This window comes from Bactrocera dorsalis, chromosome 1 (genome assembly GCF_023373825.1).
Source record: "Bactrocera dorsalis isolate Fly_Bdor chromosome 1, ASM2337382v1, whole genome shotgun sequence".
Classification (NCBI taxonomy): Eukaryota; Metazoa; Arthropoda; class Insecta; order Diptera; family Tephritidae; genus Bactrocera; species Bactrocera dorsalis.
In genome coordinates, this window is record NC_064303.1 from 42,032,305 (window position 1) to 42,058,033 (window position 25,729).

Sequence of the window (25,729 nt, forward strand, 5' to 3'; positions counted from 1 at the left end):
GCATATTCTCTTCCGCAACGAAGAGACGGAACTACTTTCTGAGTCAAAATTCCTTCATTTAGACTTTGCTTTATTCTTCATTTTATGTGCATAATAAATTTATAAAATATGAATTTAAGTTTTCTAGTTTTCTTTCATACAAAATGATATGCATTTCTGAATATCACTAAGAAGTATAACTTCATCCGCGCGTAGGGACTCCACGCACCTTTTTATTTTTATTTTTATTAAACGTAACTATGGAATCTTTATCCGCGGCGATATTACTGGTTGAGGAGGAGAGCAGCGCATCTCAGAATGCTGGGGTGAGAATTGAAAGGATTACGAGATATGTGCGATCCCTTCCAGATGAATGACGGGCTGTAAGTAATTGCACGTGAAAGTATACATTTTTCTTACAATTTGTTTACTTATTTAGATTCAAAAAAACTTTCGTCTGAATAAGGACGCATTCAAGTATGTCCTAGATACGTTTGCGGAAGAAACGACGGCAAGTAAATTTGATGCTACCTCTTTCCAAAAAGCCTGCACAGCGTCTTAGGACGCTGGGGGAAACCGTTGGCTATATCTAGCTTACTCTCCATCATATCTGCCAATTTTCCATATTGCTCTGGTGTTGTTGTTTTTGACCTGAAAGCATATCAAAAAACATCACTAAAACTGGAAATATCGTGTGTTTTACAACTTTTAAATACAAGTTTTACTTACATTTTTAAAAAATTAAAAAAAAAATCACGCAAATAATAAAATTTTCGCAGCAAAATAAAAACAAAAAAAGTTCTCCGCCAACAAAATTGCAACTTAGCAAAACGGAGCTACGATCGAAATGCATGATAGGCAGAATTGTAAATTTCGAAGTTGAACTGAACGGGAACGGAACGCATGATACCAAAGTCGCCAAACGGAGAAAATTTCAATCCAAGTCGAAATGCGTGATAGGGGTGTATGATTTCTGTCCCATGCATTTTTATTATTATTAGATGCACATTGCATTTAAATGCATGTAGTTGTTTATGTATGTATGTATGTATATTAATATATAAATAGATATTTCTATTTAGTAGAATTTCGGCTTTGCTGATAAGTAAGCATGTTCAATGATATTTGAACATATTTCCGAGGGAAAGAAATGATTATTTAAAACTACTGGACTGTATATGAATATTTATATATATGGTACTTAAACTTAACTTTCTTAAATTTAGTCCTTTTGCGCTTGTAATATTGATGCATCCATTTGTTCACTTTTGTGCCCAACATTGTTGCAGTCGCTGGTGTACATCTACTTCGTCTGTCTCTAGTCCCACGTTGAGGTCCTTTTCTTTTGTTTGTGGTTGCAGAATCATTCCAATCATCTTCCGCATGGTTCTGCATTTTAGCAGTTTTGCGAACTGTAATTGTTGGCTGCTTTCTATGTTAACTGAACTTCCTCTTCCTTCTTATACGCTTCAGCATCATCTTCCAAAATGTATTCAATTATTTCAGTTTCGTCCTTATCTTCAAACGATTTCGTCTGGACTTCACTGTCCCACATTTCTCCAAAATGTGAGACTGCCGGAAGAGATAAGTGCGAAGGTACCAATTCATTTTGTTTTTCCTTTTTATCTTTCTCTATTATTTCTGTTGTTTTTTTTCTCAACAGAAGATGGAGAGAGTAGTCGAACTCTTATAAGTTTTTCTTCAGTTTTTGAAGGTTTACGAAGTTCTTCAATTGATTCTTCTTCAACTTCATTTTCCTTTCTATTTTCCTCTATTACTTCTGCTGTTTCTTCCTCAGAAGAAGATAGATATATACAAGGTAGATAAAAGATTGGAACCTTTGTACATTTTAAATCCGAGTCAAAACGGTACAAAATTACTGGTTCTTTTTCTATCGTATAATCTTCCAACAGCACATCACGCTGAAGAGAACTGTACGTAATTTCGGGCTCTTCTTCTTTAAATCTCGACTTACAAAGTTTGAGATTTTGGAAATACTCCGCCGTTATTTCAAAATACAAGTTTTCTACTTCAAGAAAAATGTTTGAAAAGTACATTGTGTGAAAATTGTGCATTTGAAGAAACACAATTTTCAAATGTTTAATATCATCACTTTTTATTGTAGTGATTTTGTGGAGATCATTCATTACTTTTCTGAGGAATTGAATTTTCCTCTTGAATATGAAGATTCCAAGATCCAAATCAAATGTATCTGATTTGACTTTATTTGTCATGATGTTAATATGCGGGAATATACACCCGTCTTACAATTATTTTTGTTTTAATTTGCCTGTATTTTGAACAGGGCTTTTTTGTATTTTGCCTGTTTTGTAAATACAGGACTTTTTAATTTTGGTCGAGCAAAGGACCAAAATGTTAATACCTCAAATATAGTTTCTTACAATCCTTACCTCTGGTGGGGGAAATGAAACGTCTTATCTCGAGGGAGAACTTATTCATTCTTATTTTTATTTAGTATTTTCCTTACTTATATACAAATTTTAAAGCTATCTTAAATAACTAAATATATGTATATGTGTGTATGTTTATATGTATTGCAGCATATTGTTTATTGCTGCTTAACATGAGGTTGTTTTGAAGTGTACAATTTAATACATATATGTGTGTGTGTGATGTTATCTATTCTGAAAATTTATGATTTCTGTCCCATGCATTTTTATTATTATTAGATGCACATTGCATTTAAATGCATATAGTTGTTTATGTGTGTATGTATATTAATATATAAATAGATATTTCTATTTCGTAGAATTTCGGCTTTGCTGATAAGTAAGCATGTTCAATGATATTTGAACAACTGGAGTAGTCTAGTTTTTGAAACGCTGCTGCAAAACTTCCATAAACTTATATACGTGGAGATGAGGCCCTGCACCAATACCTCCCGATGTTTTCTAACCCTTAGTACACTACTTAATTGTTCTGCCACTTATTAGTAAAAATAAAAGCGGAGAATCATTCCATTTAGATACTGCCGAGGGTAACTTAAACTACTTAGTTCTTATTTGGAGTTCTCCGATCGCCTGTGACTGATTTCTTTTTTTTTTTTGCCCGCTCTTCCGTTTTTCAGTTTGCCGTGTTGCAGTCAGTAGTGCGGTCCTTTTACTAACTGGGTTGCATTAACCATGCTGCGCCTCCGATCCTTGCTGTTACGTCTAGCGACAGAAGCGGAATTCCTGCATGTCTCTTTGAGGCTGGAGATGGATGGCTGTACGGCTCCTGCTTGAAGAGAGCTTCTCTTTGCCCTTTAGGGATTTACCGTGCTGAAGGTGCCTAAGGTTCGGAGTGGAACCCCCCTACGAGGATCATCAGTATGCAAAAGAATGTTAAACAAGCTTCAAATGAATAAATAGACTGCGACCTCTAAAATTTAATTAATTTGTGTCTAGTGCAAGTAGCATCGTAAAAGGCTAACACTTTTAGTTGAATTTTCTTTTTTAAAAAATGGAATTTAAGTAGAAAATAAATAAAAAATATTCCTATTAATTATACATACATACATTACATTACATTTTTATACATTATTGCTAATCTTTCAAAAAATTTCATGTCGTTAGCCAGCAGCTGCTGTGGAAATGACCAAAACACGTTGGGTGGCAAGGAAGTCAAATCACCACGTTCTGTGTGAGTCTCTGGAAACACTTGCAACAGCATTTTGCGTATAACGAGGCATTTATTTACTGTACTGCTATACGTATTGGCTGTAGAGACTCCATATTGTTTACGGGGCATCTCGACAGCCAAAAATTTATTAGAGGGATTCTCTTGCTCTTGCAAAAACGGTGCGCGAATTGCAGAATTTTCCTCTTGGTGCAACGGCACAACGACAAAAACACGCATAAAATTATTTGCAATGGCTGTAAAATATGTCAGACCAAAACCTATGTTTAATTTCGTGCAATGACACGTACTTACCTAATTATATATTTTGACGCTAAATTGTTGAGGAAAGTAAATTTTAAATAGATTTTATAATTACTTTTTAAATGATAATGATTTGTTACAGTTTGAATGCAGAAGGTGCGCCAATTCACAATAGCCATGCACAATACTCATTTACAATAAGTTGAGCCGTTCACATATCACTAGATTCTGCAATGGGTGTATTTCTTATGGTACACAATATATGGAATACTAATTAGTATGCCATATCGAAAGCAATGAACTGTCACTTCAGCAGTTTGTCAGATCAGTTTTCATTTATGAATATTTCGAAGAGGCAGCACATCTCATTTACACGGCAGCTTCATTTCGGTAATAATAAATTTAGTAGAGCGAGTATTAAGACGGTTGTGTTAAATTATAAAAATAAAGTATATTTTCAAAATTATTTAATGCATTTTTCCAAAAAATTAATATTTAGTTTAATATTGTTAATTTGCAGAAAAACTATATAAAATGGATTGGCGATTGGGCGAAGTCTTAAATTACTTTTAATAAAACTTATATACATAAGCATAAATCAAAGTACCATGCTCACATTAATATTTTAATGGGTATATCAAATTTATACTACAATTATTATGGTGCGAAAATATGAAATCGTTTTTTTTCAAGAAATACATTTGTAGAAAAGAGTATATTTCTCATCTCTTTTTTTTAAATTACATATAAAAATTTAAACAGTTCAAGACCTCAAAACATGCGCTACATCAGCTCGAACCGACCTACCTGGCGCCTTTTCGCAAATGATTATGTTATGATAACAAATCCTCACATACAGATTTGGCAACGGCAATGGCAATAGATTTGACAGTTAGTATACAATAAATTTTTGCCTGTCGAGATGTCCCGTAAAGGCCTAACTATAATATGCAAACCTTCCGTATATTACTGTCAAAAAATTAACGAAAAGGCTGTCAATGCATAAGGAACGGAGAGTAGACTTTTGAATGACTATAATTGTTATTACCTCAATATAGTTTCTAACAATCCTTACCGCTGGTGGGGGGCAATAATAGACTTTTATTCAGTGAGAACTTATTCATTCTGATTTTATTTTGTATTTGCCTTGCTTATATACAAATTTTAAAACTATCTTAAATCTATATAAATAAAAATGAATTGTTGTTCGTTAGTCTGATTAAAACTCGAGAACGGCTGGGCCGATTGAGCTGATTTTGGTTTTAAAATGTTTGTCGTAGTCCAGGGTAGGTCTAAACGGTGAGCAAATAACGAAAAATTGCGAGTAAGATAGAGTAAGACGACAATTCCATTTTCCCATATAAAAGTTGACCAAACTGTATGTACGCTCATAACTTTCATACGACTGAACCAAATTTGATAATTCTTTTTTTAAAATGTTCGTTGAAGTTCAAGGATGGTTTTTACGATTCAAATAATTGCCGGAAAAGCACTAAAAACAGCCCTTTTCTTTTTCTCATACAAACGACTGAATGTTTGTTCGTTAGTAACGCTAAGAGAACGGCTGAACCAATGTTGATGAAATTTTCAGAGGTTGTTCGTTGTGGATCAAGGAAGGTTTAGAAATAAAAATATCTTATATTTTTCATGAAAAGTCGGAAAATTGGATAATTCCAAAAAGTAATTTTCAATACAATTTTTTTTCAATTTTTGTTTTGTTTTTCAATATTTTGATTTGTAAATTATTTGTATAGTTCAATTTCGGCCGCTTGCTTTTTTATTCCGACTATTCAAAAGAAAAATTATTGAAAATTATTCAGTGAAAACTTTACGTGTGTTTCACACAAAGAGATCAATTGCAGATTATAATTTATTACGAAGCCACCAAGAGGTCGTCCTAATATCGGTCGGTGTTCTTTTTGCCAACAAAGTATGGCAGCCCAAGGCAAGGCAAGGCAAGAAGTACTCCCAGGATGCGGTGGCATACGTTCGGAATTATGGATCGCGGTCAATCAGCAAGTGATCGTCACGATGTCACAGCACGTCTTTTCAAACAACAGTTACGATGTTTGATTGACTTTATCTTGAAGCAACGTACATGTGGTGCTGTTGGATGATAAATGTACTCTGTTGAGTGACAAAATGGAGATTTTCCGCAGGCACACATTCTTCTTTCGATGATGGTTACACCAGATCAAATGGAAATCATTTTCCGGAATTTCCCGGAAATTCCTGATGTTGAGAAAGATCTAGAATAATATGAAGTGGTGGAAACCAATATGGTTCATGAACCTTGCGGACACTACTATCCTTTTTCGGTTTGTATGTCTAACAATAAATGCACGAAACACTATCCACGTAAACACAAACTGGAAATGATGGATATCAACTCTATCGGCGTCGCTTACCAGATAACAGAACATTCAGCATTTAACTTAGAAGAGTGAATATCGAAGTTGACAACACATGGATCGTACTATATTCACCACTATTGTCTAATTCATATTCAAAACTCATATCAATTTTAAAAATAAAAAAGGCTTAACTGTGAACATACTTTTTGCTCTACCTTGGTAATATGGTAAATTTTATTCCGAAACAGCTGATTCAATTTTATTAAAGAGTAAAAATGCCTCAACAAAGTGCAAAATCAAAAATTGTCAGTCTTTTAATTGAAAATTATGTGGAGCAGATCAAATTTATTACTGGTAAGCACTTTAAATTGATGTACAGAGGAACAGGAGAACAGCTAATGTGATATTACCGAGTAACGAAACAATTATCAAGCTTGCCAGATGGATAGTTCGTTACTCGGTAGGATAGTCTATTAATTTTACAAAAACAAAATACATGTAAAAAACTACCGAACAACGACTGACGAATTAACAAGGCTGGGTTGAATACCCCTATTATACATGGAATGCATCGTCGAAGAAATAGTTTCACTGGAATGAAAAAGAAAATCGCATACTTTTCGATATAAACATCGACATTGCCAAAGACATTTTACATCGTCTTCGCTAAAAATTGGAAATGGTACAATTTCGGTTGATACTTCCGGTGGTTCGGTATCAATTCCATCTTCCCTTTATAAATTCACGAAAGATGAACTCATTGGCCAAATTATCGTAACTACGATTCCTTAAGTGCACGCGCAATGTTAGCTGCCAAAAATACCGATGTTGTTGACTTAAACTGGAAGATTCAAAGTCAAATTCCGGGAGACTTGCGCTCATACAAATCGATCGATCGTCTTGACAATGAAGACGACGCCGTGAATTATCCAGTGGTATTTCTAAATTCTTGAACAGGCTTGGTATGCCACCGCATCATTTGCGTCTCAAAGTAGGATCCGTCGTTATTATGTTTCGCAATCTTCATGCGCCGAAAGTGTGTAATGGAACCCGACTGACATGGGGGAGAATGCTTGATTCTACGAATTCCTTTGAGGTCTAACGATTTCTCATTTAAGGTCAAACGTATTCCGTTTCCAGTGAAAATTGCATTTGAGGTGTCAATCAACAGGACCTAAAGATAGTCGCATAGTGTGAGGCATAAATTTGGAAATGCTATGTTTTTCACACGGCCGTGGCGTGCTCACGAGTTGGAAAACCATCTTTTCTGTACACTGGAACAGAGACCACAAAATGTTGTTTATAAAGCTGAGTTACATTGAAAAAAAATGAAATGATAAATTTAACTTTCTTTTCATTTCAAAATACATAATTTCACGCAAGACAATGGGTGCAGGGTCAGCTAGTAACTAAATATATGTGTATGTGTGTATGTTTGTAAGTATTGCAGCATATTGTCTATTGCTGCTTGACATGGGGTTGTTTTCAAGTATACAATTTATTACATGTGTGTGTGGGTGATGTTATCTCTTCTGTAAATTTATGACTTGTGTCCCCATGCATTTTTATTATATTATTATTAGATGTGCATTGCGGTAAATGCATTATGTGTATATGTATGTATGTAAGTATATTAATATATAATTATATTTAGTAGAATTTCGGCTTTGCTGATACGTAAGCATGTTCAATGATATTTGAACATATTGCCGAGGGAAAGAAATGATTATTTAAAATTAGTGGACTGTATATGGATATATATGTATATGATATTTCTTATCTTTTCTTAGTTAATATAACGTCATGTGCAATTTTGAACATTCTGCCGGACGCCAAATGTGACTACTAGAAAGGTGACAACAGCTTGCGATCCTGTTACGGTCGTGAACTAAGCGACGTTCACGATGACTATGCGCCTTCCTGTATTGTATCAGTGTTAGTTTGCACGTAACTACCCAGCAGATTTTAGGATGATCGCTTGAGACCTCCTGGATTAATCCTTTAGGAGATATCCTATACTCCCTATTACTCCTAATACTCGTGTGTAAATACACGTAAAATTTTATACTCCTTTTTAACATTGCATGTCATTGGAACGCGAGTACTCCTTTTAACCTCCTAATGGAGATCTCTATGATTACTGCTATAGGAGATCTCTATGATTACTCCTAAAGGAGATCTCTATGATTACTGATATAGGAGATCTCTATGATTACTACTATAGGAGATCTCTATGATAAATCCTATATTACTTTCAACCTGCAGTTATTTTAACAAAAACAAATTTTTATAATTTTATTTTTTATTAAAGTTTTTTAATTAAATTAATGTACATAAAATCTATTATTTTTTTATATTATAAGTGTTCCTGTAGAACTGAGCCTTACATTTGAGAAGCGCCTTTTTAATCTTTGCCTCAAAATCAGGGTATGAGTAATCATCTTTTAAGGCCTCTAAAAATTAAACTTGTTAAAAAAACAGATGACATGAATTGAAATTATGTATTACCGTAAAGAAATTTATTGAAAAGTGCATAATTCTTTAATGCAACTTTTTTTTGGCTCCATCCCAATTCACTTTTAAGAGCAGGGACTCCGCAATCACTTCATCCAAAATTTTTGATAGGGGTCTCTTTGAAAATTTTTGCTTCAGATACGCCACATATAATAAACTCAAACTGTTTAGTAACATCTTATCAACTTTATTGGCAAAATTACCGAACTGGTATTTATTATAAATATTATTAACTTTTTTGCCCAGTGGACAATTTTTTTTTTCTTCCTAGGAATAAAATTTCGCACTGTAATGCGATTATTCAACTATCACTTCTTTCGAGCCTGTACCACTTTCAACTTCTTCAAAAACTTCTTTGGAGCCTGTATCACTTTCAATTTCATTAACACTTTCCACATCATTTTCATTTTGTGTATTATTATTTTGTTTTTTTATATAAATTATTTAATTTTTTATTCACTAGGCGTTTTAAATGCCTTTTAGAGTACATTTTATTATCAATTTAAAATATTTAATACGAGTACTCAATAGATATAAAACTTACTTACGTCTGCACGCTTTAAAAAACACAGTTGAAATGAATAATTGCTTCAAGACAAAAATTAACAGTTATTATTTCCCGTTAAATTGTAATTTTCGAACCAAAAGTACGATTTTTAAGCTACGAAAAATTAAAAAATCTCCTTTATTGCTCCTAAAGGAGGACAAAAGGAGATCAATACTAAAATGAAGTAAAAAAAAATCACAATAGAAGTATAAAATCTCCTTTTTTGCTCCTAAAAGAGGACAAAAGGAGGTCAACACTAAAATAAAATATAAAAAAAACACAATATAAGAACAAAATTAAAAAATCTCCCTTACTGCTCCTAAAAGAGGTCAATAGGAGGACTCCTTCATTCCTCCTTTCAGGAGATCTCGCTTTTCAATCTGCTGGGTATTTCCTCAAATTCCTGTCCTGACGGCTTTTCCTCTTTTACGTCCGACGATTGTGTACCTTTGATTTTACGTTGCTTTATTTGCATCTTTGTTTACTCTGCTGCACTGATTCCGTCCTTCGGTGATTGTTGTACTTGTTTTGTCGGCGGACATCCCCTCCTTTTCTTCATCTTGGCTTTTGGATTCAGTTTTGCACCTTCTGCTGACCTGCCTACATCGTCAGCGGCTTTAATATCCACGTCTTCATTTGGCTCTTCTAAACCACCTTTGCGCTTTTTCGGCAATTGTGTTGGTTTGTGTAAAACTTTAATTTCCTCTTCCTTCTTCTTCCATGCGCTTTAGCTTCATCTTCCAAAATATGATCAGTTTCTTTAGCTTCGCCCTTATCTTCAATCGATATATCCTGGACTGCACTTTCCCACATTTCTTTAAAATGTGAGCCTCTTAGGCTCTTCTTTTTTAATTTATTTTTTAAATTATGAAGATCTTCGTAATATTCGTCGTATATTTTTTCGAATATGTCTTCAATTTCTGCATTAAAATCTAATTTGCCTTTAGATTTTGGATGTCTGTGAATAAAAAGTCCAAGCGATCATTAATTCCATGCTTAGATCTTCCCTTTTGTCTTTTGATCTGGATTAAGGCATCGTATTTGAACTTCTTCAATTTGCTGATCAAATTCGACTAGAGGTGTGTCTTTTACAATGCTTATTTTTAATGCATTGATTGCTTCTTCGATTTTAATCATAGTGTTATTGGATATATTCTTCTTGAAGTAATCTTCTTCTCCTATGCCATCTGCCATTAGCTTTTCGTGGTTGGTATCGAGTTTTTTCAAGAATTTTAATGTTTTCTTTAATGCCTTTCCTGAAATAGTGTTGGATGTGTACAACACTTTTTCGACCAAATCAAACTGGGCATTCAGAATTTTTTTTCTGTTTATACCCATTTCGAGAATTTTTTCGCAATACTTCTCCTTTTTATTGATGAACTGATTGTTTTTCTCCAAAGAAATCGTTGGAGGTATTTGATTTGGTCGCCTAGTTGACCTTGCTGTGCCTCGACTCACAGCCGCTGAATATCTCTTGGATAGCAGTTATGTAGATCACTGCACTTAGTCTCTGCTAAAACGGCTTATGCGATCGGTTTTAATGCGGGAATATACACCCGCAATTTAATTTTGCCTGTATATATATTAATTACAGGGCTTACTTTATTTTATTTGCCTGTATTTTTTATAATATCAGGGCTTTTTTAAATTTGGCTGAGCTCTTTTTTTTAGGCTCAATAGGACCAAATGTTATTACCTCAATATAGTTTCTAACAATCCTTACCGCTGGTGGGGGGGCAATGATAGACTTTTATTCAGGGAGAACTTATTCATTCTAATTTTATTTCGTATTTTTCTTGCGTATATACAAATTTTAAAACTATCTTAAATAACTAAACATACGTGTATGTGTATATGTGTGTACGTATTGCAGCATATTGTTTATTGCTGCTTGACATGGGGTTGTTTTCAAGTGTACAATTTATTACATGTGTGTGTGTGTTGGTATCTCTTTTGTAAATTTATGACTTGTGTCCCCATGCATTTTTACAGAGGACAGAGACGAGTAGGTCCTTGTGACATTTACTACAGTGGCCATATAAAGGAGCGCAAGTTTGGTGTTGGATTCGTGGTGGGAGAGAGACTCCGTCGCCGAGTACTATCATTCACTCCGGAGAATGAACGTCTAGCCACAATTCGCATCAAAGCGAGGTTCTTCAACATATCGCTGATTTGCGCCCACGCCCCGACGGAAGAGAAGGACGATGTGACCAAAGATGCTTTTTATGAGTGCTTGAAGCGCACTTATGAGAGATGCCCCCGCCACGATGTCAAAATCGTGCTTGGCGACTTCAACGCCAGGGTGGGCAAAGAAGTTATCTTTGGCACTACGGTCGGTAAATTCAGCCTCCACGAGGAAACATCCCCAAATGGGTTGAGGCTGATCGACTTCGCCGGGGCCCGAAATATGGTTATCTGTAGTACTAGATTCCAGCATAAGAAGATTCATCAAGCTACCTGGCTGTCTCCGGATCGAAAAACCACCAACCAGATAGATCATGTTGTGATAGACGGAAGACACGTCTCCAGTGTTTTAGATGTGCGTGCGCTCCGAGGTCCTAACATCGACTCGGACCACTATCTTGTTGCAGCCAAGATTCGCACCCGCCTCTGTGCAGCAAAAAACGTACACAAACAAACACAAGGAAGGTTCGACGTCGAGAAGCTGCAATCACAACAGACAGCCGAACGATTTTCTACTCGGCTTGCACTCCTGCTCTCTGAGAGCACTCATCAACAACTCGGTATAAGGGAACTGTGGGACGGCATTTCAAACTCCTTACGTACAGCTGCAACCGAAACCATTGGTTTTCGGAAAGTGCAAAAGAACAGCTGGTACGACGAGGAGTGCCGTGTCGCAGCGGAGAGAAAACAGGCTGCCTACCTCGCAACGTTACGATCGACCACAACACGTGCGGGATGGGATAGATAGCGAGAGTTGAAGAGGGAAGCGAGACGCATTTGCAGACAGAAGAAGAAAGAGGCCGAAATGCGTGAGTACGAACAGCTTAATAAGCTGGCCGACAGGGGTAATGCTCGAAAATTCTACGAAAAAATGCGGCGACTTACAGAAGGTTTCAAGACCGGAGCATACTCCTGTAGAACCCCCAAAGGTGATCTAGCCACCGATGCCCAGAGCATACTTAGATTATGGAGGGAACACTTCTCCAGCCTGCTGAATGGCAGCGAACACATAGCACCAGGAGAAGGCGAACCCGATTCCCCAATCGATGAAGATGGAGCAGACGTTCCATTGCCCGGCCATGACGAAGTTCGAATAGCAGTTGCCCGCCTGAAGAACAACAAAGCGGCAGGGGCCGACGGATTGCCGTCCGAGCTATTCAAACACGGCGGCGAAGAACTGATAAGGAGCATGCATCAGCTTCTTTGCAAAATATGGTCAGATGAGAGCATGCCCAACGATTGGAATTTAAGTGTGCTATGCCCAATCCATAAAAAAGGAGACCCCACAATCTGCGCCAACTACCGTGGGATTAGCCTCCTCAACATCGCGTACAAGGTTCTATCGAGCGTATTGTGTGAAAGATTAAAGCCCACCGTCAACAAACTGATTGGACCTTATCAGTGTGGCTTCAGACCTGGTAAATCAACAACCGACCAGATATTCACCATGCGCCAAATCTTGGAAAAGACCCGTGAAAGGAGAATCGACACTCACCACCTATTCGTCGATTTCAAAGCTGCTTTCGACAGCACGAAAAGGAGCTGCCTTTATGCCGCGATGTCTGAATTTGGTATCCCCGCAAAACTAATACGGCTGTGTAAACTGACGTTGAGCAACACGAAAAGCTCCATCAGGATCGGGAAGGACCTCTCCGAGCCGTTCGATACCAAACGAGGTTTCAGACAAGGCGACTCCCTATCGTGCGACTTTTTCAATCTGCTGCTGGAGAAAATTATTAGAGCTGCAGAACTGAATCGAGCAGGTACAATCTTTTATAAGAGTGTACAGCTGCTGGCGTATGCCGATGATATTGATATCATCGGTCTCAACACCCGCGCCGTTAATTCTGCTTTCTCCAGACTGAACAAGGAAGCAACGCAAATGGGTCTGGCAGTGAACGAGGGCAAGACGAAATATCTCCTGTCATCAAACAAACAGTCGTCGCACTCGCGACTTGGCACTCACGTCACTGTTGACAGTCATAACTTTGAAGTTGTAGATAATTTCGTCTACTTAGGAACCAGCATTAACACCACCAACAATATCAGCCTAGAAATCCAACGCAGGATTACTCTTGCCAACAGGTGCTACTTCGGACTGAGTAGGCAATTGAAAAGTAAAGTCCTCTCTCGACGAACAAAAACCAAACTCTATAAGTCGCTCATAATTCCCGTCCTGCTATATGGTGCAGAGGCTTGGACGATGACAACAACCGATGAGTCGACGTTGCGAGTTTTCGAGAGAAAAGTTCTGCGGAAGATTTATGGTCCTTTGCGCGTTGGCCACGGCGAATACCGCATCCGATGGAACGATGAGCTGTACGAGATATACGACGACATCGACATAGTTCAGCGAATTAAAAGACAGCGGCTACGCTGGCTAGGTTATGTTGTCCGGATGGATGAAAACACTCCAGCTCTGAAAGTATTCGACGCTGTACCCGCCGGGGGAAGCAGAGGAAGAGGAAGACCTCCACTCCGTTGGAAGGACCAAGTGGAGAAGGACCTGGCTTCGCTTGGAATATCCAATTGGCGCCACGTAGCGAAGAGAAGAAACGACTGGCGCGCTGTTGTTGACTCGGCTATAATCGCGTAAGCGGTGTCTACGCCAGTAAAGAAGAAGAAGAATAGAAATTTTGAGCCTTTTTAAAAAAGAATTCGTTGAGAGAGCCTGCGTATACGGAATGTCGATTAGTTTTCACATTGCAGTATGTTTGTTTATTCTAACACATTTTTATTAAGTGTCTTATTCTTTTTGCTTTTTCCTAAAGATATTTATCTCGTCGTCCTCCATCTTTAAATTCAAAATGTGTATCTGTTGTCAAAAAGCGCAAACCGTACGGAAAATGCGACCAGTTTTGCATTTTCCTTAAGCAAATGACGTATGAAAAAACTTAACGAAACTTGATGTAAAGTACATTATAGTTGCAAAATATAATTTATGTGTATTCGGACAGCTGCTTTCGCCGGCTTAAGGGGGTATTCTAGTCTAGAAATCAAATTTTGGGCAGTTTTTTGAATTGAAGTTTTTTGAACAAAAAATATTTTTACTAACCATTTTTTATGGTGTTTTTATTGATATCTTAAGAATACAGAAAAAAAATTTTACAAAAAAATTTTAAAAATTAAAATAATTAGAGGGGGGAGAGACAGGTGTAAAAAAATGGCGCATCCTGGTGACATTAATCCTGACTCTTATGGTGGTCTGAAAAAAAATCAAAAGAAATTCTTAATCAGTAAGGATGCTGTTATAGTCCCTACCTCAGGGAACACGAAATTTTTTTGAAAAATGGCGACTGCCTGAAAATAAAAATCATTTTTTACGCTTTTTTTGAAATTCCTGAACTTTTTTTAAATATTAAAAACAAAAATTTTGACACGATGCTGGTAGGAACGATAAAGAAATATATAAAGAAGGCTCACACAAAATTTCAAGTAAATCGGTTCTATAAAACTTGAGATAATGCCGGTACCGTGTGGAAAAAAGTAGTTTCGAGAAAAACGCGTTTAAAAAAGTGAGTCAAAGCCGAACAGGGCTAGGTACTGCGTCACTAAAGTAGCTGTAGCTCTTAAAATAATTCTAATTTTTAAAAATCCTTTGGAGGATATGTTCTTAAGGGTCTAAACTTTAAATATATGAAAAAAAATCGAATTTTTCAAAATTCTAGAGTAGAATACCCCCTTAAGCTTGCTTATTCACATTATAGTTAGGCCTTAAACTACACAAATTATAGGCACTTCTCAATTTTGTCTGACCATTAGCAGAGTATCAGCAACGACGGTATTGCTGTACTACTTCAATTAGATACTGATTAGAATGGGAGTTATGTTGAGCGCCTGGGCACCGTAGAGGACCTGTGGCAACACCATCATTCAAGTTGGAAATGTGGGATATTCACCGGTTAATTTGTAAAGCAAATTAATCCTGTGTTGAAGTATTGTTGATGTTTTGACAGAATATATAAGTATTTTATTATAATTGAGTTGTGTTTATAAATAGAGAAAAATTGGTGCAAATTATAAGCAGCAGACCTGATAAAAAAGTTGCTACTGATGCGCTGGTGAAGGAAGGTCTTTCTTAGAAGACCATTGCTAAAAGGGATGTTCACATTCCACTGTGGTACGTTTCTTGCAAAAAAGGATACGTTAAAGGACCTGGGGCGAAAAACTAGGATCTGTTCCCAAACGTGCACCTAACAAAAATATTGACATAACAAAAATGATAAGTGTTAAGGTCGATCGGTTCAAAAGGGCTATTTCTATACCGACAGAGCTGGAAACAGATTATGGACTGAAAAGAAGTGTGGAAACAGTACGAAAAAGGTTGCGAGAAGCCGGTTTATTCGGCAGACGTTCTACAAAGAAGCCATGATCATGTCTCGAATGTGCAAACAAGTGCAAGAACTCCACACTTGAGCAATGGAGAAACTTTTTGTGGTCAGACGAAAGCATTTCCCACCTGCAGTGCGCCGACAACTTGCCCATGACAGCTGTTTTGCTAGACAAGGATATGAAGAAAAATGTATTGTCAAAACCGTTAAGTCTGATGAGTCTTTATCTGGGGATGTTTTTCTTATTACATTCGTTGTGCTTTGAACTTTTTATGCTCTCGCAACAAAGTTGCTAAGGAGAGTATTACAGTTTTGTTCACATAACGGTTGTTTGTAAGTCCTAAAACAAAAAGAGTCAGATATAGAGTCATATATACCAAAGTGATCAGGGTGACGAGTAGAGTTGAAATCCGGATGTCAGTCTGTCCGTCCGTGCAAGCTGTAACTTGAGTAAAAATTGAGATATCATGATGAGACTTGGTACACGTATTTCTTGGCTCCATAAGAAGGTTAAGCTCCAAGATGGGCAAAATCGGCCCACTGCCACGCCCACAAAATGGCGAAAACCGAAAACCTATAAAGTGTCATAACTAAGCCATAAAGATATTAAAGTGAAATTTCGCACAAAGGAGCCCATTAGGGAGGGGCATATTTGGACGTTAATTCTTTTGGAAAAGTGGGCGTGGCCCCGCCCCCTTCTAAGTTTTTGTACATATCTCGGGAAACTACTATAGCTATGTCAACCAAGCTCTCTAGAGTCGTTTCCTTCAGGCATTTCCATATACAGTTCCAAAATGGAAGAAATCGGATAATAACCACGCCCACCTCCCATACAAAGGTTATGTTGCAAATCACTAAAAGTGCGTTGGCCGACTAACAAAAAACGTCAGAAACACTAAATTTTACGGAAGAAATGGCAGAAGGAAGCTGCACCTAGACTTTTTTTAAAAATTGAAAATGGGCGTGGCGTCGCCCACTTATGGACCAAAACTCATATCTCAGGAACTACTAATCTAATTAATTTTACAGCAAAATAAAAAAATATGTAAATGACGGATAAAGAAATCTCGATTATCACTTTACCATGCTTTCGAACAATAAAATTGCAAACAAAACATAAAAAGAATACATTTTTTTCGCAGTTCGAAGAAGTGTTTGAGGATATAAAAATTTCACGGTTGACTTGGCCCTGTAACTTCCCAGACCTAATTCCGATTGAGCACTTATGGACCGTAGTGATGTGCTGAACACAATGACCGCGACAGACTGCACCAGCACAACAGTGAACTGAAAATGGCGTTGTGAATCCGTCTACATGAACATTTATGAGAAGGCAGCAACATAACAATGGCCGGCATGTACACAAGACAACAACGCTTTCCATTTTGCACGTACCTTGCACTTCAATGAAATTTTGATATTTTGTTCAAAGTGAAATTTTTGATACAAAAAATAAGTAAATAGGTAAATTTATTTGTTTTAAGAATAAGAATATATTGAAGTTAGCGAGAGCGACAACTGTCGGCCTGCAGTCATGTAGTCGTGCAGCTGTCAAAATAACTGTCCATAAGAACGTGTGTATTTTAATATTTGACAGATGTCGTTTGCAGTCCCACCAATAAAAAGCAGTTAGTTGCGGCTTTGGGAAATATATGGTATAACAATATAAGTAACTGAGGAAACCCTAAAGAAACTTGTGGACTGAATGCCGTTGAGAGTAATAGCCGTCATTAGGGCTAAAGTGTTACATCTTATTGATTTAATTTTACTTTATTTCATAAATACTTCCCTATAAAACTATTGGTACTGTAAAAAATGTTGCGCTGTGTACAAAACTTCATTTCTACTATAGATCGAATTTTGTGTTTTTCCTTTTATATAAAGTCATGGACATAGAAATAGCACACTTTGAGAATGTATTAAAAGACGTATATTTTCAATATAAACAGAAAACAAATTTAATTTTTTATTAGCATCACTTAAAGATGCAAGTGAGTTATTTACAAAAAATTAAAATGTTCTTTAAAAAAATAATTATGTTTCCTATTGCGTGTTTAGGTCTGGACATAGAAATAGCACGATTGGCCCGTTCTGCGGAAATTTAATAAATATATTAGAAATCTAATAAGTATCTTAGCGTTGTGTGCCCAAATTTTTCAAAATTGCTTGGCATCGTCGGGGCAAGCTCTCCACTAAATCTGACACTTCCTTTGGGGAATCGCGTACCATGCTTCCTTGATTCCAGTCCAATGTTCTTCCGCATTTTTGAATTTTTTCTTGGCACTCTGAATCTTAACGTCGTTCCATAAATTCTCAATCGGGTTTGCATCGGGACTTTGAGCTAGCGTCAATATTTCTGCAATGATCCAGTTCCTCACACTTTTAGCTGCGTGCTTTAGATCATTTTCATGCATAAAAGTCCAATTCACTGGCATCGATTTGAATGCAAACGGTTCCATTGTGTTTTTGAGAATGTTTAGGTATTCAAATTGCCATCTATCCTTACTAATAGTCCAACACCGTACCACCATGATTAACAGTTTTTGCAGCGTATCTGAAGTCGTCTGACAAATGGTTTTCCATCCGATCCGATATGGTTCATCTTAGCTTTTGACGTTCTTTTCTAAATGTTCATTAGCAAAGTCCAGTAGTGATTTTATGTATTTTTTTAACAGGAGCGGTTTTTTTCGACACATTCGTCCAAAACAACTGGCCATCATTTAGACGTCTTCGCACAAGTCTACAGGATTCGTTGAGCCCAAATAAGTGTTTTATTTTCGCCATAACCTATCGCGATGATATAAAAGGATCAGCCTTGCTATTTCTGATGATGACTCTATGAACAGTGGTTTTACACCCAGTAGCTTTGCGGATTTTTTATTTTAGAGCAAATTTGGATCACTTTTAACAAAATTGATGGCGTTGTATACCATTTTTCTCGAACAACTAATAATTTCAGCAATCAGAGTTGGATTTTTGACTTTTTTGTGAAGATCAAATATTATTCTCCTTTTTTAAGAGTACAATACACATTTCTGCCCCTTAATTTTTTTAACAGTTATAGTTAAAACAGCTTCTTTTTTGCACGATTGCTAATTACTAATGAATTCTTGCACAAATAACTAAAAGTGTGCTGTAATCCAATCAAATTTCATTATTCTGCGAGTGAAACGACCTACAAAACGGAGGTAGCTGACTGTACAAACACATTTTCAGATGTTCACCAACACTGTTACATTTTCTGGAATTTTCAATGGAATGGGAGAATGCGTAAGAAAGATAGAGAAAAATGTTCGACATTCTAAACATATTGTAATACTAACTTTCTTTTCCTTTGGGATTTTAAAGCAGAGATCAAGAGATACCCTACTCTCCTACCACTGAAAATGTGAGAACCGCTCACCTAGCAAACTTTGACAGTTGACTGAATCTGGTAGGTTTTATCGTTTTGAAATTGGAATGACTGGAACGGCGAGATCGAAATTATATCGAAAATATATGTGAACGAAGGGATTTGTTGCCTCCGTTCGAGATCGCTAATAAAAATTCTAAAACAATGAAAATTAAAGAAAATGGGAAATTTAAATATATTTCATGAAACGTTTTGCAATTTCATGCATAGTAATATTAATTTTCTATTACCAATGATTAAAAACATTTATTAATTGAGAACTAGCAGGCTTAATTCACCTTATTAAGTAAGTAATGAAAGCTCAAAAGCCATAAAATCATAAAGAAGATTTAAATAGTTTCGCGGTATGTTAGAAGTCCAATATAAAATAATTTTTAATTGTAATAAATGTTGGCTGTTTTAGTTAAAATGCCCAAAGATCATTATTTTGCCCAATCTGGCTCCAATGGAAAATTATATGAAAACGCTCACACTGGAATAAGTTGGGCATCCCTTTATCCCTGTTATAACATTTCCCTTTAAATTTTGTTAATTTAATTTTAACAAGGGCTGCGATTTAGAGCAGCATCCCCGGATTTCGGGGTTAAAATGGGTACGTACGGATAGAGTAGGTCCTCCAGATCAAGAATATATACACATATAATTGCCGCTGACTTATGGTTTTTGAGATATTTGCATTTAAAGTTCAAAAAATCAACTATGTAAAATGCGTATTTCTTCGATTTATAATGCGTTTTACACTTACATACTTATATTTTATACTTTTATATCCACTAACACTACACTTATTCGTTTCTAATCATTTATTTTATATTAAATAGTGCAAAAATAACTTTAATTCCATATCAAACTTTAATTAAAATCCATTTATTCATAAAATAAGAAAGTGACCTAGCCAGCGTAGCCGCTGTCTTTTAATTCGCTGAACTATGTCAATGTCGTCGTATATCTCGTACAGCTCATCGTTCCAATGAATGCGGTATTCGCCGTGGCCAAAGCGCAAAGGACCATAGATCTTTCGCAGAACTTTTCTCTCAAAAACTCGCAACGTCGACTCATCGGTTGTTGTCATCGTCTAAGCCTCTGCACCATATAGCAGGACGGGAATTATGAGCGACTTATAGAGTTTGGTTTTTGTTCGTCGAGAGAGGACTTTACTTTTCAATTGCCTACTCAGTCCGAAGTAGCCTCTCATCCGAGGCTGTTTTTTCCTTTTCATTGGGGGTGTTTTTTACGTGGCGGGTCCCAAACCCAGCGCACAACCCTATGCAGGGGATGTTTCGCCTTCTCACTTTAGCTCGCCTTCAAACGGATGTTCTTAGGCTACCCAGAGGATACTTGGTCAAAGACCGGAAGTCGTGAGCTGCTTGAGTCATATGTAAAAGAATCGTTTCTGGCCACTCCCAAGTGAATGACGATCAGAGAACTTTCCTCACTTGCGTGAACTTCTACACATGACTCCATCCTCTGATTATTAGTTATTATTAGAATGCAACCCTTTTGTTATTGTATTGTGGGCACTCGCATGTGGCAACACTGTTTGTCAGTTATTCAATCTCCGTACATTCTTGGAATTTCAGCTTAAACTGAATTCCTAATTTTTAGTTTCTTCAATAAATAATTTTAAATTTTATATAATTGTGGTGTTTCACTCGCCACATAATTGGTGACCCCTACAATTGAACAGCACACATTAAATGGACCAACAACAAAATTGTGCAACCAAATCGGGCGATGGGTGCCCAGATTCGCAAGACGAGAACCCCACCGAGGAATTTTTTGAAACAAACACACTTTCCCAGCTCCCACCACTACAAGCTATGCACATCGACCGATCCGAACGAATCGAACTACCGCCGTTTTGGAACCAGCAGGGTTCAATTGTGGTTTGCTGCCGTCGAAGCACAATTCCAGCTCAGAAAAATAACAACGGACACAACGAAATATTATGCAGTAATAGCTCGCATGGATCAAGAAACACTCATCGTGGTCGAAAACATTATTTCTAATCCGCCCGAAACAGATAAGTTATCATACTTAAGAAAGCACTGCTTAATCATTATGGCATTCCTCAGAAACGCCGATTCAAAATATTGCTATCCGGCGTCGAACTACGTGATCGACCGCCGTCTGAACTGCTGGCAGAAATCCACTGCCTGGGAGGAAATCATTTAGACACAGCATTTGTGCGCACCATTTGGTTTGACCGTCTTCCTCTACAAATACAACTAACACTTGCTGCCACTGGTAAAGAAAACAACACTATTATCGCGCGAACAGCAGATCGCCTCAAATGCGATCACCTTTTCGACTGCAAGTTGCAATCGAAACCTACGGGGATAGGGCACTCACCCTCAACATAGGGCTACGGCATCCGATCCATTGGATATTCTGTATAGCTAACCTACCGTATCCAATCATCGCTGTAGATCTCATCCATAAATTTGGATTAGTTGTGGACCTCAAACGTGGTCGCTTGGTAGACTCTAATTCAGACTCGCACAGTGTAGGCCAATATGCAACCGCCCCCATTACAGCGGTCACGGTCCTAACCGAGAGCAACAAAGTTACGGCTATCCTCAAAGATTTTCCAGAACTATTGGGAAACCCCTCGAACCGCACAGCCATCAAACACTCGATCAAACATTTCATCCCTACCACCGGATCACCGTGCATGCAACGTGTTCGACTGCTATGTCCTGAACGCCTCAAAGTGGCCAAAAAGGAGTTTGAGCTCCTAATCGATTTGGGCCATGCCAGACTGTCAAATAGCCCCTGGGCTAGTCCCTTAACATGGCCAAGAAGGAATATGGCGATCATGCGGAGACTACCGTAGACTCAACGAAAGAAATATTCCTTACCGGTACCCAATTTCGCTTCTTCATGATTATGCCACAATATTAACAGGAAAGAACATATTTTCTACAATCGACCTCAGGCGTGCGTTTCATCATATTCCGGTGGCCGAGGAAGACATACCAAAAACCGCCATAATAACACCTTTCGGGTTATTCGCGTTCATCAGCATGCCATTCGGGCTCCGAAACGCGGCACATTCTTTTCAGCGCTTTATCAACGAAGCACTCACGGGCCTCGATTGCGTTTATGCTTACATCGACGACCTGCTGATAGCATCATCCAGTGAAGAACAACACATACAACACCTCCGGTTAGTATTCCAGCGGCTTAGCCAATACGGCCTGTGCGTTAATGCGGAAAAATGTGTTTTGGGTGCTTCTGAAGTCGATTTCTTGGGATATAGAATTTCGAAACTCGGTTCCGTACCACTTCCAAGCCGAGTCCAGGCGCTACGGAATTTTCCAAAACTTAAAACAATTTTAGAGCTAAGAAGATTCCTCGGCGCAATAAACTTCTACCGACGACACATCAGAAACGCTGCCGCCCAGGCACCTCTCAACGAGTTCTTAAAAGATTCAAAGAAGAAAAACGATCGCAGACCAGTACCTTGGACAGCAGAATCAGAACAAGCTTTCACTTACATCAAGGAACAACTAGCAGCCGCAACTCTCCTAGCTCATCCATCACCAGCCGCCGAACTTCGGATTACGTGTGACGCATCTTGTACTGCGCTGGGAGCGGTGCTAGAGCAGAAACATAAAAACGTTTGGAGGCCACTTGCATTTTTCTCGAAAAAGTTGTCACCCGCACAGATTAACTACAGCACATATGATAGAGAATTGACAGCTGTATACGAAGCCATCAAGTACTTTCGACACTGGGTTGAAGGTCGTGAGTTTGTTGTCAGGACAGATCACAAGCCATTGACTTTTGCGTTCCATCAACAATCGGATAAATCCTCACCTCGCCAGATCAGACAGCTAGGATTCATCAGCCAATTCACGACTAACATTGAATACATCTCCGGTTCAGACAACAACGTCGCTGACACCTTTTCACGCGTTGAAACGATGCATCTACCAGCAGTTATTGACTACAATGAGCTGTCCCGAGCGCAGGCCTCGGACGAAGAGCTGCAGCAACTTCTTGCAAATAACGAAACATCATTAAGGTTCCAAACGCTTACGTTTGGTCCCAACGGGCAGACTATTTATTGTAACGTTTCAACAAATAACATCAGACCATTCGTGCCAGCACCGCTACGTCAGAAAATTTTCCAAACTTTACACAACCTCGCACATCCCAGCGGCAGAGTGACAGTGAAACTCAATGAACAAAGATGTTACGCAATGGGCTCGAGAATGTGTCCCATGTCAACGTTCCAAAAAAGGTCGCCATGTACACGCTGCACCCGCCACATTTCCTACGAGAGATTCGATCATGTCCATTTGGACCTAGTTGGACCATTGCCGGACTCTCACGGATTCAAGTACTGCATGAATATGGCCGACCGATTTACGAAATGGCCAGAAGCGGTACCCATTAAAGACATAACGGCAAGCACGGTTGCCAACACGTTCTACTCCCATTGAATCGCCCGCTACGGATGCCCCAAGCTGCTCACTACCGATCAAGGTACCCAATTCGAAAGTGCGATTTTTACAGCTCTAGCACGGTTAGTCGGCGGCAAACGTATTCGCACCACGGCATACCACCCAGCAGCCAAGGGTGTGGTAGAAAAGGTACGCTCAAATCTCTCAGTGGACTCAGGTTCTACCAACAGTATTATTGGGATTGAGAACTTGCTACAAGGAAGACTTAAAGGCATCTCCCGCAGAATATTTGTATGGGACAGCACTCCGGGTCCCTGGCGAATTTTTCACAGATGGAGATCCACCGGGAGATTCCCAATTTTTCCTTGAAGGTTTTCGCTCAAATATGAGAAAAATCAGACCAGTTCCTTCAACCCACCACACCACTACAAAGAACTGTCAACATGCACACACGTATTCCTGAGAATCGACGCAACTAAACGACCACTTGACCATATTCAGGCCCACACAAAGTGATCAAAAGACTTGATGAACGTGTTTTTGCCATCGAGGTTAACGGCAGGGTTATAAATGTAAGTATCGAGCGCCTAAAACCAGCTCATTTGGCCAATGATGAAGAATTCGACAGCACGCCACATAGTCGTATTCTCACCGAACCAATGAATTCGCCACGTACATCAACCAGCCACCTATGCACCAAAGTACCTGAAGCATTTGCACCCGCGCTAGGATCCGATATTGAAACTCAACCTCAAAATGTCCAGCATGTCTTTATTTGGGGGAAGTACTGTGGGCACTCACACATGGCAATACTATTTGTCAGTTATTCATTCTCCGTACATTCTTGGAATTTCAGCTTAAGCTGAATTCTTAATTATTAGTTTTAAGAAGCGCGACTCATTATCCAGACGCCAACAAGAATACAAGTGTTCTTCAGTAAATAATTTTAAATTTTATATAATTGTGGTGTTTCATTCGCCACAGTATGAACAAAAGTTAAATGTTGAATAAAAGTTATTTTTGCACTATTTAATATAAAATGAATGGTTAGAAATGACTTAGTAAAGGGTTAAGGTAAATGTTCAGGAGAGCGGCTTTTCCGAAAACGTGCACTAATATTCACGGGAAATGTTTTTGATTCTACTTTACGAATATGTATGGCGCGTGTTTTTAAAAACAATATTTTCTTTGTTTTAATAGAAAAACATCTTATTTCCCGAAATTAAAAAGTCACTTTTGCACTTAAAATGTCTTTAGATGTTAAAAATATTTTTTCTTTCAATTATATACACGTAATTATTGATGTTGTTTAGTTAATCAAGAAGAGAAATTGGTTTTTCTGTTATTTTTATAAAAATATAAAAAAAACTTTACAATCACTTCACTTCAACGAAAATGGCAAGTTTATGTTCGAAATTACGGCATCACTGTTGTAAATTCGAATGGCCACTATTAATTCATGCACTGATCGTTTTCGAATTATCGATACTCTCGATATTCGAGACTGAACGAAAATTGGTAAAAGTGAGAAATAAATAATAGGAAAATTTATAATTCATTATTATTGCAGAAAGAAGAAGAAGTTGGACACAGAATGATTATGAACGCGGGGGGTGTTGGACCGACCAGGGTTATTTTTTTCGAGCGCTCGAATTATAAATTTTTCTATTATGTATTTCTTAATTTTACCAATTCTCTTTCAGACTCGTATATTGAGAATATCGGTATTTTAATTTCTTTTTATTTTTCCAATTAATATTATTTTTCTATTATATATCTTCAATATCAATTGAATTTCGAACAGTGATGCAATTTATAGCGTAAATATCGTGCAACATCATAATATTTATTATTGTTTTTATTACAAAAAACATTAAAAATAGACCACGCGTCATATATATTCGTGAATCGGAATTAAAAACGAATATTTTAAGACATTTCCCGTGAAAATTGGTGCACGTTTTCGGAAAAACCGCTCTCCTGAACATTTACCAAAGTTAAAAACATAGCCATACATTTCATTATAAATGGGAAAAACACGCATTTTAAATAGGTGAATTTTTGAACTTTAAATGCAAATATCTCAAAAACCATAAGTCAGCGGCAGCTATATA

The 25,729-nt window shown here is 37.6% G+C and overlaps 2 protein-coding genes across 8 annotated transcripts in view; one reads left to right on the forward strand and one right to left on the reverse strand.

The window, feature by feature from the left end:
• LOC125775378 (piggyBac transposable element-derived protein 4-like) overlaps positions 1-5,334 on the forward strand; it is a 31,248-nt gene extending 25,914 nt beyond the window's left edge. Inside the window, exon 3 of the mRNA XM_049445911.1 lies at positions 3,068-5,334. The gene's annotated coding sequence lies outside the window, so the exon portion shown is untranslated. The remainder of the gene's footprint in view (positions 1-3,067) is intronic.
• The window catches only part of LOC125780350 (uncharacterized), a 56,063-nt gene that overhangs the window by 11,351 nt on the left and 18,983 nt on the right, over positions 1-25,729 (reverse strand). For 3 of the 7 annotated variants that reach the window (XM_049462588.1, XM_049462587.1, XM_049462586.1), the window contains exon 4: positions 209-3,293. The exons of 2 other annotated variants lie outside the window; for them this stretch is intronic. The gene's annotated coding sequence lies outside the window, so the exon portion shown is untranslated. Of the gene's footprint in view, positions 1-208; positions 3,294-5,333; positions 7,490-13,504; positions 14,666-25,729 lie in introns of those variants that run through there. 2 more of the 7 variants (XM_049462582.1, XM_049462583.1) reach the window with 2 other exon arrangements.